Source organism: Salmo salar, chromosome 13 (assembly GCF_965601325.2).
Source record: "Salmo salar chromosome 13, fSalSal1, whole genome shotgun sequence".
Classification (NCBI taxonomy): Eukaryota; Metazoa; Chordata; class Actinopteri; order Salmoniformes; family Salmonidae; genus Salmo; species Salmo salar.
In genome coordinates, this window is record NC_138303.1 from 5,224,786 (window position 1) to 5,241,582 (window position 16,797).

Sequence of the window (16,797 nt, forward strand, 5' to 3'; positions counted from 1 at the left end):
AATACCCACAGAACACTGTAATACCTGGAACATTACCCACAGAACACACTGTAATACCTGGAACAATACCCACAGAACACTGTAATACCTGGAACATTACCCACAGAACACACTGTAACACCTGGAACAATACCCACAGAACACTGTAATACCTGGAACAATACCCACAGAACACACTATAATACCTGGAACAATACCCACAGAACACTGTAATACCTGTAACAACACCCACAGAACACTATAATACCTGGAACAACACCCACAGAACACTGTAATACCTGGAACAATACCCACAGAACACTGTAATACCTGGAACAACACACTGTAATACCTGGAACAATACCCACAGAACACTATAATACCTGGAACAATACCCACAGAACACTGTAATACCTGGAACATTACCCACAGAACACTGTACTACCTTGAATAATACCCACAGAACACACTGTAATACCTGGAACAATACCAACAGAACACACTGTAATACCTGGAACAACACCCACAGAACACACTGTAATACCTGGAACAACACCCACAGAACACTGTAATACCTGGAACAATACCCACAGAACACACTGTAATACCTGGAACAATACCCAAAGAACACTGTAATACCTGGAACATTACCCACATAACACTGTAACACCTGGAACATTACCCACATAACACACTGTAATACCTGGAACAATACCCACAGAACACTGTAATACCTGGAACAACACCCACAGAACACTGTAATACCTGGAACAATACCCACAGAACACTGTAATACCTGGAACAACACCCACAGAACACTATAATACCTGGAACAACACCCACAGAACACACTGTAATACCTGGAACAACACCCACAGAACACTGTAATACCTGGAACAATACCCACAGAACACTATAATACCTGGAACAACACCCACAGAACACACTGTAATACCTGGAACAATACCCACAGAACACACTGTAATACCTGGAACAACACCCACAGAACACACTGTAATACCTGGAACAACACCCACAGAACACTGTAATACCTGGAACAATACCCACATAACACACTGTAATACCTGGAACAATACCCACAGAACACTGTAATACCTGGAACAACACCCACAGAACACTGTAATACCTGGAACAACACCCACAGAACACTGTAATACCTGGAACAATACCCACAGAACACTGTAATACCTGGAACATTACCCACAGAACACACTGTAATACCTGGAACAATACCCACAGAACACTGTAATACCTGGAACATTACCCACAGAACACACTGTAACACCTGGAACAATACCCACAGAACACTGTAATACCTGGAACAATACCCACAGAACACACTATAATACCTGGAACAATACCCACAGAACACTGTAATACCTGTAACAACACCCACAGAACACTATAATACCTGGAACAACACCCACAGAACACTGTAATACCTGGAACAATACCCACAGAACACTGTAATACCTGGAACAACACACTGTAATACCTGGAACAATACCCACAGAACACTATAATACCTGGAACAATACCCACAGAACACTGTAATACCTGGAACATTACCCACAGAACACTGTACTACCTTGAATAATACCCACAGAACACACTGTAATACCTGGAACAATACCAACAGAACACACTGTAATACCTGGAACAACACCCACAGAACACACTGTAATACCTGGAACAACACCCACAGAACACTGTAATACCTGGAACAATACCCACAGAACACACTGTAATACCTGGAACAATACCCAAAGAACACTGTAATACCTGGAACATTACCCACATAACACTGTAACACCTGGAACATTACCCACATAACACACTGTAATACCTGGAACAATACCCACAGAACACTGTAATACCTGGAACAACACCCACAGAACACTGTAATACCTGGAACAATACCCACAGAACACTGTAATACCTGGAACAATACCCACAGAACACTGTAATACCTGGAACATTACCCACAGAACACACTGTAATACCTGGAACAATACCCACAGAACACTGTAATACCTGGAACATTACCCACAGAACACACTGTAACACCTGGAACAATACCCACAGAACACTGTAATACCTGGAACAATACCCACAGAACACACTATAATACCTGGAACAATACCCACAGAACACTGTAATACCTGTAACAACACCCACAGAACACTATAATACCTGGAACAACACCCACAGAACACTGTAATACCTGGAACAATACCCACAGAACACTGTAATACCTGGAACAACACACTGTAATACCTGGAACAATACCCACAGAACACTATAATACCTGGAACAATACCCACAGAACACTGTAATACCTGGAACATTACCCACAGAACACTGTACTACCTTGAATAATACCCACAGAACACACTGTAATACCTGGAACAATACCAACAGAACACACTGTAATACCTGAAACAATACCCACAGAACACACTATAATACCTGGAACAACACCCACAGAACACTGTAATACCTGGGACATTACCCACATAACACTGTAACACCTGGAACATTACCCACATAACACACTGTAATACCTGGAACAATACCCACAGAACACTGTAATACCTGGAACAATACCCACAGAACACACTATAATACCTGGAACAACACGCACAGAACACTGTAATACCTGGAACAACTGCCACAGAACGCTGTAATACCTGGAAAAATACCCACAGAACACACTGTAATATCTAGAACAATAGCCACAGAACACTGTAATACCTGGAACAACACCCACAGAACACTGTAATACCTGGAACAACACCCACAGAACACCGTAATACCTGGAACAACACACTGTAATACCTGGAACAATACCCACAGAACACTATAATACCTGGAACAATACCCACAGAACACTGTAATACCTGGAACATTACCCACAGAACACTGTACTACCTGGAACAATACCCACAGAACACACTGCAATACCATGAACAATACCCACAGAACACACTGTAATACCTGGAACATTACCCACAGAACACTGTAATACCTGGAACATTACACACAGAACACTGTAATACCTGGAACAATACCCACAGAATACACTATAATACCTGGAACAATACCCACAGATCACACTATAATACCTGGAACAACACCCACAGAACACTGTAATAACTGGAACAATACCCACAGAACACTGTAATACCTGGAACACTACACACAGAACACTGTAATACCTGGAACATTACCCACAGAACACACTGTAATACCTGGAACAATACCCACAGAATACTGTAATACCTGGAACAACACCCACAGAACACTGTAATACCTGGAACAATACCCACAGAACACTGTAATACCTGTAACATTACCCACAGAACACTGTAATACCTGGAACATTACCCACAGAACACTGTACTACCTGGAACAATACCTACAGAACACACTGTAATACCTGGAACAATACTCACAGAACACTGTAATACCAGGAACATTACCCACAGAACACTGTAATACCTGGAACATTACCCACAGAACACTGTACTACCTTGAACAATACCCACAGAACACACTGTAACACCTGGAACAATACTAACAGAACACACTGTAATACCTGGAACAATACCCACAGAACACACTGTAATACCTGGAACAACACACTATAATACCTGGAACAATACCCACAGAACACACTGTAATACCTGGAACAATACCCACAGAACACACTGTAATACCTGGAACTTCACACTATAATACCTGGAACAATACCCACAGAACACACTGTAATACCTGGAACAATACCCACAGAACACACTATAATACCTGGAACAATACCCACAGAACACACTATAATACCTGGAACAATACCCAGAGAACACACTATAATACCTGGAACAACACCCACAGAACACTGTAATACCTGGAACAATACCCACAGAACACTATAATACCTGGAACAACACCCACAGAACACACTGTAATACCTGGAACAATACCCACAGAACACACTGTAATACCTGAAACAACACCCACAGAACACTGTAATACCTGGAACAATACCCACAGAACACACTGTAATACCTGGAACAATACCCACAGAACACTGTAATACCTGGAACATTACCCACATAACACTGTAATACCTGGAACACCACCCACAGAACACACTATAATACCTGGAACAACACCCACAGAACACTGTAATACCTGGGACAATAACAACAGAACACTGTAATACCTGGAACAACACACTGTAATACCTGGAACAATACCCACAGAACACTATAATACCTGGAACAATACTTACAGAACACACTATAATACCTGGAACAACACCCACAGAACACACTGTAATACCTGGAACAACACCCACAGAACACTGTAATACCTGGAACAATACCCACAGAACACTATAATACCTGGAACAACACCCACAGAACACACTGTAATACCTGGAACAATACCCACAGAACACACTGTAATACCTGGAACAACACCCACAGAACACACTGTAATACCTGGAACAACACCCACAGAACACTGTAATACCTGGAACAATACCCACAGAACACACTGTAATACCTGGAACAATACCCAAAGAACACTGTAATACCTGGAACATTACCCACATAACACTGTAACACCTGGAACATTACCCACATAACACACTGTAATACCTGGAACAATACCCACAGAACACTGTAATACCTGGAACAACACCCACAGAACACTGTAATACCTGGAACAATACCCACAGAACACTGTAATACCTGGAACATTACCCACAGAACACACTGTAATACCTGGAACAATACCCACAGAACACTGTAATACCTGGAACATTACCCACAGAACACACTGTAACACCTGGAACAATACCCACAGAACACTGTAATACCTGGAACAATACCCACAGAACACACTATAATACCTGGAACAATACCCACAGAACACTGTAATACCTGTAACAACACCCACAGAACACTATAATACCTGGAACAACACCCACAGAACACTGTAATATCTGGAACAATACCCACAGAACACACTGTAATACCTGGAACAATACCCACAGAACACTGTAATACCTGGAACAACACACTGTAATACCTGGAACAATACCCACAGAACACTGTAATACCTGGAACATTACCCACATAACACTGTAATACCTGGAACACCACCCACAGAACAGACTATAATACCTGGAACAACACCCACAGAACACTGTAATACCTGGGACAATAACAACAGAACACTGTAATACCTGGAACAACACACTGTAATACCTGGAACAATACCCACAGAACACTATAATAACTGGAACAATACTTACAGAACACACTATAATACCTGGAACAACACCCACAGAACACACTGTAATACCTGGAACAACACCCACAGAACACTGTAATACCTGGAACAATACCCACAGAACACTATAATACCTGGAACAACACCCACAGAACACACTGTAATACCTGGAACAATACCCACAGAACACACTGTAATACCTGGAACAACACCCACAGAACACACTGTAATACCTGGAACAACACCCACAGAACACTGTAATACCTGGAACAATACCCACAGAACACACTGTAATACCTGGAACAATACCCAAAGAACACTGTAATACCTGGAACATTACCCACATAACACTGTAACACCTGGAACATTACCCACATAACACACTGTAATACCTGGAACAATACCCACAGAACACTGTAATACCTGGAACAACACCCACAGAACACTGTAATACCTGGAACAATACCCACAGAACACTGTAATACCTGGAACAATACCCACAGAACACTGTAATACCTGGAACATTACCCACAGAACACACTGTAATACCTGGAACAATACCCACAGAACACTGTAATACCTGGAACATTACCCACAGAACACACTGTAACACCTGGAACAATACCCACAGAACACTGTAATACCTGGAACAATACCCACAGAACACACTATAATACCTGGAACAATACCCACAGAACACTGTAATACCTGTAACAACACCCACAGAACACTATAATACCTGGAACAACACCCACAGAACACTGTAATACCTGGAACAATACCCACAGAACACTGTAATACCTGGAACAACACACTGTAATACCTGGAACAATACCCACAGAACACTATAATACCTGGAACAATACCCACAGAACACTGTAATACCTGGAACACCACCCACAGAACAGACTATAATACCTGGAACAACACCCACAGAACACTGTAATACCTGGGACAATAACAACAGAACACTGTAATACCTGGAACAACACACTGTAATACCTGGAACAATACCCACAGAACACTATAATACCTGGAACAATACTTACAGAACACACTATAATACCTGGAACAACACCCACAGAACACACTGTAATACCTGGAACAACACCCACAGAACACTGTAATACCTGGAACAATACCCACAGAACACTATAATACCTGGAACAACACCCACAGAACACACTGTAATACCTGGAACAATACCCACAGAACACACTGTAATACCTGGAACAACACCCACAGAACACACTGTAATACCTGGAACAACACCCACAGAACACTGTAATACCTGGAACAATACCCACAGAACACACTGTAATACCTGGAACAATACCCACAGAACACTGTAATACCTGGAACAACACCCACAGAACACTGTAATACCTGGAACAATACCCACAGAACACTGTAATACCTGGAACAATACCCACAGAACACTGTAATACCTGGAACATTACCCACAGAACACACTGTAATACCTGGAACAATACCCACAGAACACTGTAATACCTGGAACAACACCCACAGAACACTGTAATACCTGGAACAATACCCACAGAACACTGTAATACCTGGAACAATACCCACAGAACACTGTAATACCTGGAACATTACCCACAGAACACACTGTAATACCTGGAACAATACCCACAGAACACTGTAATACCTGGAACATTACCCACAGAACACACTGTAACACCTGGAACAATACCCACAGAACACTGTAATACCTGGAACAATACCCACAGAACACACTATAATACCTGGAACAATACCCACAGAACACTGTAATACCTGTAACAACACCCACAGAACACTATAATACCTGGAACAACACCCACAGAACACTGTAATACCTGGAACAATACCCACAGAACACTGTAATACCTGGAACAACACACTGTAATACCTGGAACAATACCCACAGAACACTATAATACCTGGAACAATACCCACAGAACACTGTAATACCTGGAACACCACCCACAGAACAGACTATAATACCTGGAACAACACCCACAGAACACTGTAATACCTGGGACAATAACAACAGAACACTGTAATACCTGGAACAACACACTGTAATACCTGGAACAATACCCACAGAACACTATAATACCTGGAACAATACTTACAGAACACACTATAATACCTGGAACAACACCCACAGAACACACTGTAATACCTGGAACAACACCCACAGAACACTGTAATACCTGGAACAATACCCACAGAACACTATAATACCTGGAACAACACCCACAGAACACACTGTAATACCTGGAACAATACCCACAGAACACACTGTAATACCTGGAACAACACCCACAGAACACACTGTAATACCTGGAACAACACCCACAGAACACTGTAATACCTGGAACAATACCCACATAACACACTGTAATACCTGGAACAATACCCACAGAACACTGTAATACCTGGAACAACACCCACAGAACACTGTAATACCTGGAACAATACCCACAGAACACTGTAATACCTGGAACAATACCCACAGAACACTGTAATACCTGGAACATTACCCACAGAACACACTGTAATACCTGGAACAATACCCACAGAACACTGTAATACCTGGAACATTACCCACAGAACACACTGTAACACCTGGAACAATACCCACAGAACACTGTAATACCTGGAACAATACCCACAGAACACACTATAATACCTGGAACAATACCCACAGAACACTGTAATACCTGTAACAACACCCACAGAACACTATAATACCTGGAACAACACCCACAGAACACTGTAATACCTGGAACAATACCCACAGAACACTGTAATACCTGGAACAACACACTGTAATACCTGGAACAATACCCACAGAACACTATAATACCTGGAACAATACCCACAGAACACTGTAATACCTGGAACATTACCCACAGAACACTGTACTACCTTGAATAATACCCACAGAACACACTGTAATACCTGGAACAATACCAACAGAACACACTGTAATACCTGAAACAATACCCACAGAACACACTATAATACCTGGAACAACACCCACAGAACACTGTAATACCTGTAACAACACCCACAGAACACTATAATACCTGGAACAACACCCACAGGACACTGTAATATCTGGAACAATACCCACAGAACACACTGTAATACCTGGAACAATACCCACAGAACACACTATAATACCTGGAACAATACCCACAGAACACTGTAATACCTGTAACAACACCCACAGAACACTATAATACCTGGAACAACACCCACAGGACACTGTAATATCTGGAACAATACCCACAGAACACACTGTAATACCTGGAACAATACCCACAGAACACTGTAATACCTGGAACAACACACTGTAATACCTGGAACAATACCCACAGAACACTGTAATACCTGGAACATTACCCACATAACACTGTAATACCTGGAACACCACCCACAGAATACACTATAATACCTGGAACAACACCCACAGAACACTGTAATACCTGGAACAACACACTGTAATACCTGGAACAATACCCACAGAACACTGTAATACCTGGAACAATACCCACAGAACACTGTAATACCTGGAACAATACCCACAGAACACAATGTAATACCTGGAACACCAACCACAGAACACTGTAATACCTTGAACAACACACTATAATACCTGGAACAATACCCACAGAACACACTATAATACCTGGAACAATACCCACAGAACACACTATAATACCTGGAACAACACCCACAGAACACTGTAATACCTGGAACAACACCCACAGAACACTGTAATACCTGGAACAACACCCACAGAACACCGTAATACCTGGAACAACACACTGTAATACCTGGAACAATACCCACAGAACACTATAATACCTGGAACAATACCCACAGAACACTGTAATACCTGGAACATTACCCACAGAACACTGTACTACCTGGAACAATACCCACAGAACACACTGCAATACCATGAACAATACCCACAGAACACACTGTAATACCTGGAACATTACCCACAGAACACTGTAATACCTGGAACAATACCCACAGAATACACTATAATACCTGGAACAATACCCACAGATCACACTATAATACCTGGAAGAACACCCACAGAACACTGTAATAACTGGAACAATACCCACAGAACACTGTAATACCTGGAACACTACACACAGAACACTGTAATACCTGGAACATTACCCACAGAACACACTGTAATACCTGGAACAATACCCACAGAATACTGTAATACCTGGAACAACACCCACAGAACACTGTAATACCTGGAACAATACCCACAGAACACTGTAATACCTGGAACATTACCCACAGAACACTGTAATACCTGGAACATTACCCACAGAACACTGTACTACCTGGAACAATACCTACAGAACACACTGTAATACCTGGAACAATACTCACAGAACACTGTAATACCTGGAACATTACCCACAGAACACTGTAATACCTGGAACATTACCCACAGAACACTGTACTACCTTGAACAATACCCACAGAACACACTGTAACACCTGGAACAATACTAACAGAACACACTGTAATACCTGGAACAATACCCACAGAACACACTGTAATACCTGGAACAACACACTATAATACCTGGAACAATACCCACAGAACACACTGTAATACCTGGAACAATACCCACAGAACACACTATAATACCTGGAACAATACCCACAGAACACACTATAATACCTGGAACAATACCCAGAGAACACACTATAATACCTGGAACAACACCCACAGAACACTGTAATACCTGGAACAATACCCACAGAACACTATAATACCTGGAACAACACCCACAGAACACACTGTAATACCTGGAACAATACCCACAGAACACACTGTAATACCTGAAACAACACCCACAGAACACTGTAATACCTGGAACAATACCCACAGAACACTGTAATACCTGTAACAACACCCACAGAACACTATAATACCTGGAACAACACCCACAGAACACTGTAATACCTGGAACAATACCCACAGAACACTGTAATACCTGGAACAACACACTGTAATACCTGGAACAATACCCACAGAACACTATAATACCTGGAACAATACCCACAGAACACTGTAATACCTGGAACATTACCCACAGAACACTGTACTACCTTGAATAATACCCACAGAACACACTGTAATACCTGGAACAATACCAACAGAACACACTGTAATACCTGAAACAATACCCACAGAACACACTATAATACCTGGAACAACACCCACAGAACACTGTAATACCTGTAACAACACCCACAGAACACTATAATACCTGGAACAACACCCACAGGACACTGTAATATCTGGAACAATACCCACAGAACACACTGTAATACCTGGAACAATACCCACAGAACACACTATAATACCTGGAACAATACCCACAGAACACTGTAATACCTGTAACAACACCCACAGAACACTATAATACCTGGAACAACACCCACAGGACACTGTAATATCTGGAACAATACCCACAGAACACACTGTAATACCTGGAACAATACCCACAGAACACTGTAATACCTGGAACAACACACTGTAATACCTGGAACAATACCCACAGAACACTGTAATACCTGGAACATTACCCACATAACACTGTAATACCTGGAACACCACCCACAGAATACACTATAATACATGGAACAACACCCACAGAACACTGTAATACCTGGAACAACACACTGTAATACCTGGAACAATACCCACAGAACACTGTAATACCTGGAACAATACCCACAGAACACTGTAATACCTGGAACAATACCCACAGAACACAATGTAATACCTGGAACACCAACCACAGAACACTGTAATACCTTGAACAACACACTATAATACCTGGAACAATACCCACAGAACACACTATAATACCTGGAACAATACCCACAGAACACACTATAATACCTGGAACAACACCCACAGAACACTGTAATACCTGGAACAACACCCACAGAACACTGTAATACCTGGAACAACACCCACAGAACACCGTAATACCTGGAACAACACACTGTAATACCTGGAACAATACCCACAGAACACTATAATACCTGGAACAATACCCACAGAACACTGTAATACCTGGAACATTACCCACAGAACACTGTACTACCTGGAACAATACCCACAGAACACACTGCAATACCATGAACAATACCCACAGAACACACTGTAATACCTGGAACATTACCCACAGAACACTGTAATACCTGGAACAATACCCACAGAATACACTATAATACCTGGAACAATACCCACAGATCACACTATAATACCTGGAAGAACACCCACAGAACACTGTAATAACTGGAACAATACCCACAGAACACTGTAATACCTGGAACACTACACACAGAACACTGTAATACCTGGAACATTACCCACAGAACACACTGTAATACCTGGAACAATACCCACAGAATACTGTAATACCTGGAACAACACCCACAGAACACTGTAATACCTGGAACAATACCCACAGAACACTGTAATACCTGGAACATTACCCACAGAACACTGTAATACCTGGAACATTACCCACAGAACACTGTACTACCTGGAACAATACCTACAGAACACACTGTAATACCTGGAACAATACTCACAGAACACTGTAATACCTGGAACATTACCCACAGAACACTGTAATACCTGGAACATTACCCACAGAACACTGTACTACCTTGAACAATACCCACAGAACACACTGTAACACCTGGAACAATACTAACAGAACACACTGTAATACCTGGAACAATACCCACAGAACACACTGTAATACCTGGAACAACACACTATAATACCTGGAACAATACCCACAGAACACACTGTAATACCTGGAACAATACCCACAGAACACACTATAATACCTGGAACAATACCCACAGAACACACTATAATACCTGGAACAATACCCAGAGAACACACTATAATACCTGGAACAACACCCACAGAACACTGTAATACCTGGAACAATACCCACAGAACACTATAATACCTGGAACAACACCCACAGAACACACTGTAATACCTGGAACAATACCCACAGAACACACTGTAATACCTGAAACAACACCCACAGAACACTGTAATACCTGGAACAATACCCACAGAACACACTGTAATACCTGGAACAATACCCACAGAACACTGTAATACCTGGAACATTACCCACATAACACTGTAATACCTGGAACACCACCCACAGAACACACTATAATACCTGGAACAACACCCACAGAACACTGCAATACCTGGGACAATAACAACAGAACACTGTAATACCTGGAACAACACACTGTAATACCTGGAACAATACCCACAGAACACTATAATACCTGGAACAATACTTACAGAACACACTATAATACCTGGAACAACACCCACAGAACACACTGTAATACCTGGAACAACACCCACAGAACACTGTAATACCTGGAACAATACCCACAGAACACTATAATAGCTGGAACAACACCCACAGAACACACTGTAATACCTGGAACAATACCCACAGAACACACTGTAATACCTGGAACAACACCCACAGAACACACTGTAATACCTGGAACAACACCCACAGAACACTGTAATACCTGGAACAATACCCACAGAACACACTGTAATACCTGGAACAATACCCAAAGAACACTGTAATACCTGGAACATTACCCACATAACACTGTAACACCTGGAACATTACCCACATAACACACTGTAATACCTGGAACAATACCCACAGAACACTGTAATACCTGGAACAACACCCACAGAACACTGTAATACCTGGAACAATACCCACAGAACACTGTAATACCTGGAACAATACCCACAGAACACTGTAATACCTGGAACATTACCCACAGAACACACTGTAATACCTGGAACAATACCCACAGAACACTGTAATACCTGGAACATTACCCACAGAACACACTGTAACACCTGGAACAATACCCACAGAACACTGTAATACCTGGAACAATACCCACAGAACACACTATAATACCTGGAACAATACCCACAGAACACTGTAATACCTGGGACAATAACAACAGAACACTGTAATACCTGGAACAACACACTGTAATACCTGGAACAATACCCACAGAACACTATAAAACCTGGAACAATACTTACAGAACACACTATAATACCTGGAACAACACCCACAGAACACACTGTAATACCTGGAACAACACCCACAGAACACTGTAATACCTGGAACAATACCCACAGAACACTATAATACCTGGAACAACACCCACAGAACACACTGTAATACCTGGAACAATACCCACAGAACACACTGTAATACCTGGAACAACACCCACAGAACACACTGTAATACCTGGAACAACACCCACAGAACACTGTAATACCTGGAACAATACCCACAGAACACACTGTAATACCTGGAACAATACCCAAAGAACACTGTAATACCTGGAACATTACCCACATAACACTGTAACACCTGGAACATTACCCACATAACACACTGTAATACCTGGAACAATACCCACAGAACACTGTAATACCTGGAACAACACCCACAGAACACTGTAATACCTGGAACAATACCCACAGAACACTGTAACACCTGGAACAATACCCACAGAACACTGTAATACCTGGAACATTACCCACAGAACACACTGTAATACCTGGAACAATACCCACAGAACACTGTAATACCTGGAACATTACCCACAGAACACACTGTAACACCTGGAACAATACCCACAGAACACTGTAATACCTGGAACAATACCCACAGAACACACTATAATACCTGGAACAATACCCACAGAACACTGTAATACCTGTAACAACACCCACAGAACACTATAATACCTGGAACAACACCCATAGAACACTGTAATACCTGGAACAATACCCACAGAACACTGTAATACCTGGAACAACACACTGTAATACCTGGAACAATACCCACAGAACACTATAATACCTGCGACAATACCCACAGAACACTGTAATACCTGGAACATTACCCACAGAACACTGTACTACCTTGAATAATACCCACAGAACACACTGTAATACCTGGAACAATACCAACAGAACACACTGTAATACCTGAAACAATACCCACAGAACACACTATAATACCTGGAACAACACCCACAGAACACTGTAATACCTGGGACATTACCCACATAACACTGTAACACCTGGAACATTACCCACATAACACACTGTAATACCTGGAACAATACCCACAGAACACTGTAATACCTGGAACAATACCAACAGAACACACTATAATACCTGGAACAATACCCACAGAACACTGTAATACCTGTAACAACACCCACAGAACACTATAATACCTGGAACACCACCCACAGGACACTGTAATATCTGGAACAATACCCACAGAACACACTGTAATACCTGGAACAATACCCACAGAACACTGTAATACCTGGAACAACACACTGTAATACCTGGAACAATACCCACAGAACACTGTAATACCTGGAACATTACCCACATAACACTGTAATACCTGGAACACCACCCACAGAACACACTATAATACCTGGAACAACACCCACAGAACACTGTAATACCTGGAACAACACACTGTAATACCTGGAACAATACCCACAGAACACTGTAATACCTGGAACAATACCCACAGAACACTGTAATACCTGGAACAATACCCACAGAACACAATGTAATACCTGGAACACCAACCACAGAACACTGTAATACCTTGAACAACACACTATAATACCTGGAACAATACCCACAGAACACACTATAATACCTGGAACAATACCCACAGAACACACTATAATACCTGGAACAACACCCACAGAACACTGTAATACCTGGAACAATACCCACAGAACACACTATAATACCTGGAACAACACCCACAGAACACTGTAATACCTGGAACAATACCCACAGAACACACTATAATACCTGGAACAACACGCACAGAACACTGTAATACCTGGAACAACTGCCACAGAACGCTGTAATACCTGGAAAAATACCCACAGAACACACTGTAATATCTAGAACAATAGCCACAGAACACTGTAATACCTGGAACAACACCCACAGAACACTGTAATACCTGGAACAACACCCACAGAACACCGTAATACCTGGAACAACACACTGTAATACCTGGAACAATACCCACAGAACACTATAATACCTGGAACAATACCCACAGAACACTGTAATACCTGGAACATTACCCACAGAACACTGTACTACCTGGAACAATACCCACAGAACACACTGCAATACCATGAACAATACCCACAGAACACACTGTAATACCTGGAACATTACCCACAGAACACTGTAATACCTGGAACATTACACACAGAACACTGTAATACCTGGAACAATACCCACAGAATACACTATAATACCTGGAACAATACCCACAGATCACACTATAATACCTGGAACAACACCCACAGAACACTGTAATAACTGGAACAATACCCACAGAACACTGTAATACCTGGAACACTACACACAGAACACTGTAATACCTGGAACATTACCCACAGAACACACTGTAATACCTGGAACAATACCCACAGAATACTGTAATACCTGGAACAACACCCACAGAACACTGTAATACCTGGAACAATACCCACAGAACACTGTAATACCTGGAACATTACCCACAGAACACTGTAATACCTGGAACATTACCCACAGAACACTGTACTACCTGGAACAATACCTACAGAACACACTGTAATACCTGGAACAATACTCACAGAACACTGTAATACCAGGAACATTACCCACAGAACACTGTAATACCTGGAACATTACCCACAGAACACTGTACTACCTTGAACAATACCCACAGAACACACTGTAACACCTGGAACAATACTAACAGAACACACTGTAATACCTGGAACAATACCCACAGAACACACAGTAATACCTGGAACAACACACTATAATACCTGGAACAATACCCACAGAACACACTGTAATACCTGGAACAATACCCACAGAACACACTGTAATACCTGGAACAACACACTATAATACCTGGAACAATACCCACAGAACACACTGTAATACCTGGAACAATACCCACAGAACACACTATAATACCTGGAACAATACCCACAGAACACACTATAATACCTGGAACAATACCCAGAGAACACACTATAATACCTGGAACAACACCCACAGAACACTGTAATACCTGGAACAATACCCACAGAACACTATAATACCTGGAACAACACCCACAGAACACACTGTAATACCTGGAACAATACCCACAGAACACACTGTAATACCTGAAACAACACCCACAGAACACTGTAATACCTGGAACAATACCCACAGAACACACTGTAATACCTGGAACAATACCCACAGAACACTGTAATACCTGGAACATTA

At 41.7% G+C, this 16,797-nt stretch overlaps 1 protein-coding gene across 1 annotated transcript in view; it reads right to left on the reverse strand.

Moving 5' to 3' along the window:
* The window catches only part of LOC106593983 (plexin-B3-like), a 157,743-nt gene that overhangs the window by 49,503 nt on the left and 91,443 nt on the right, over positions 1–16,797 (reverse strand). The gene's annotated exons all lie outside the window — the stretch shown is intronic.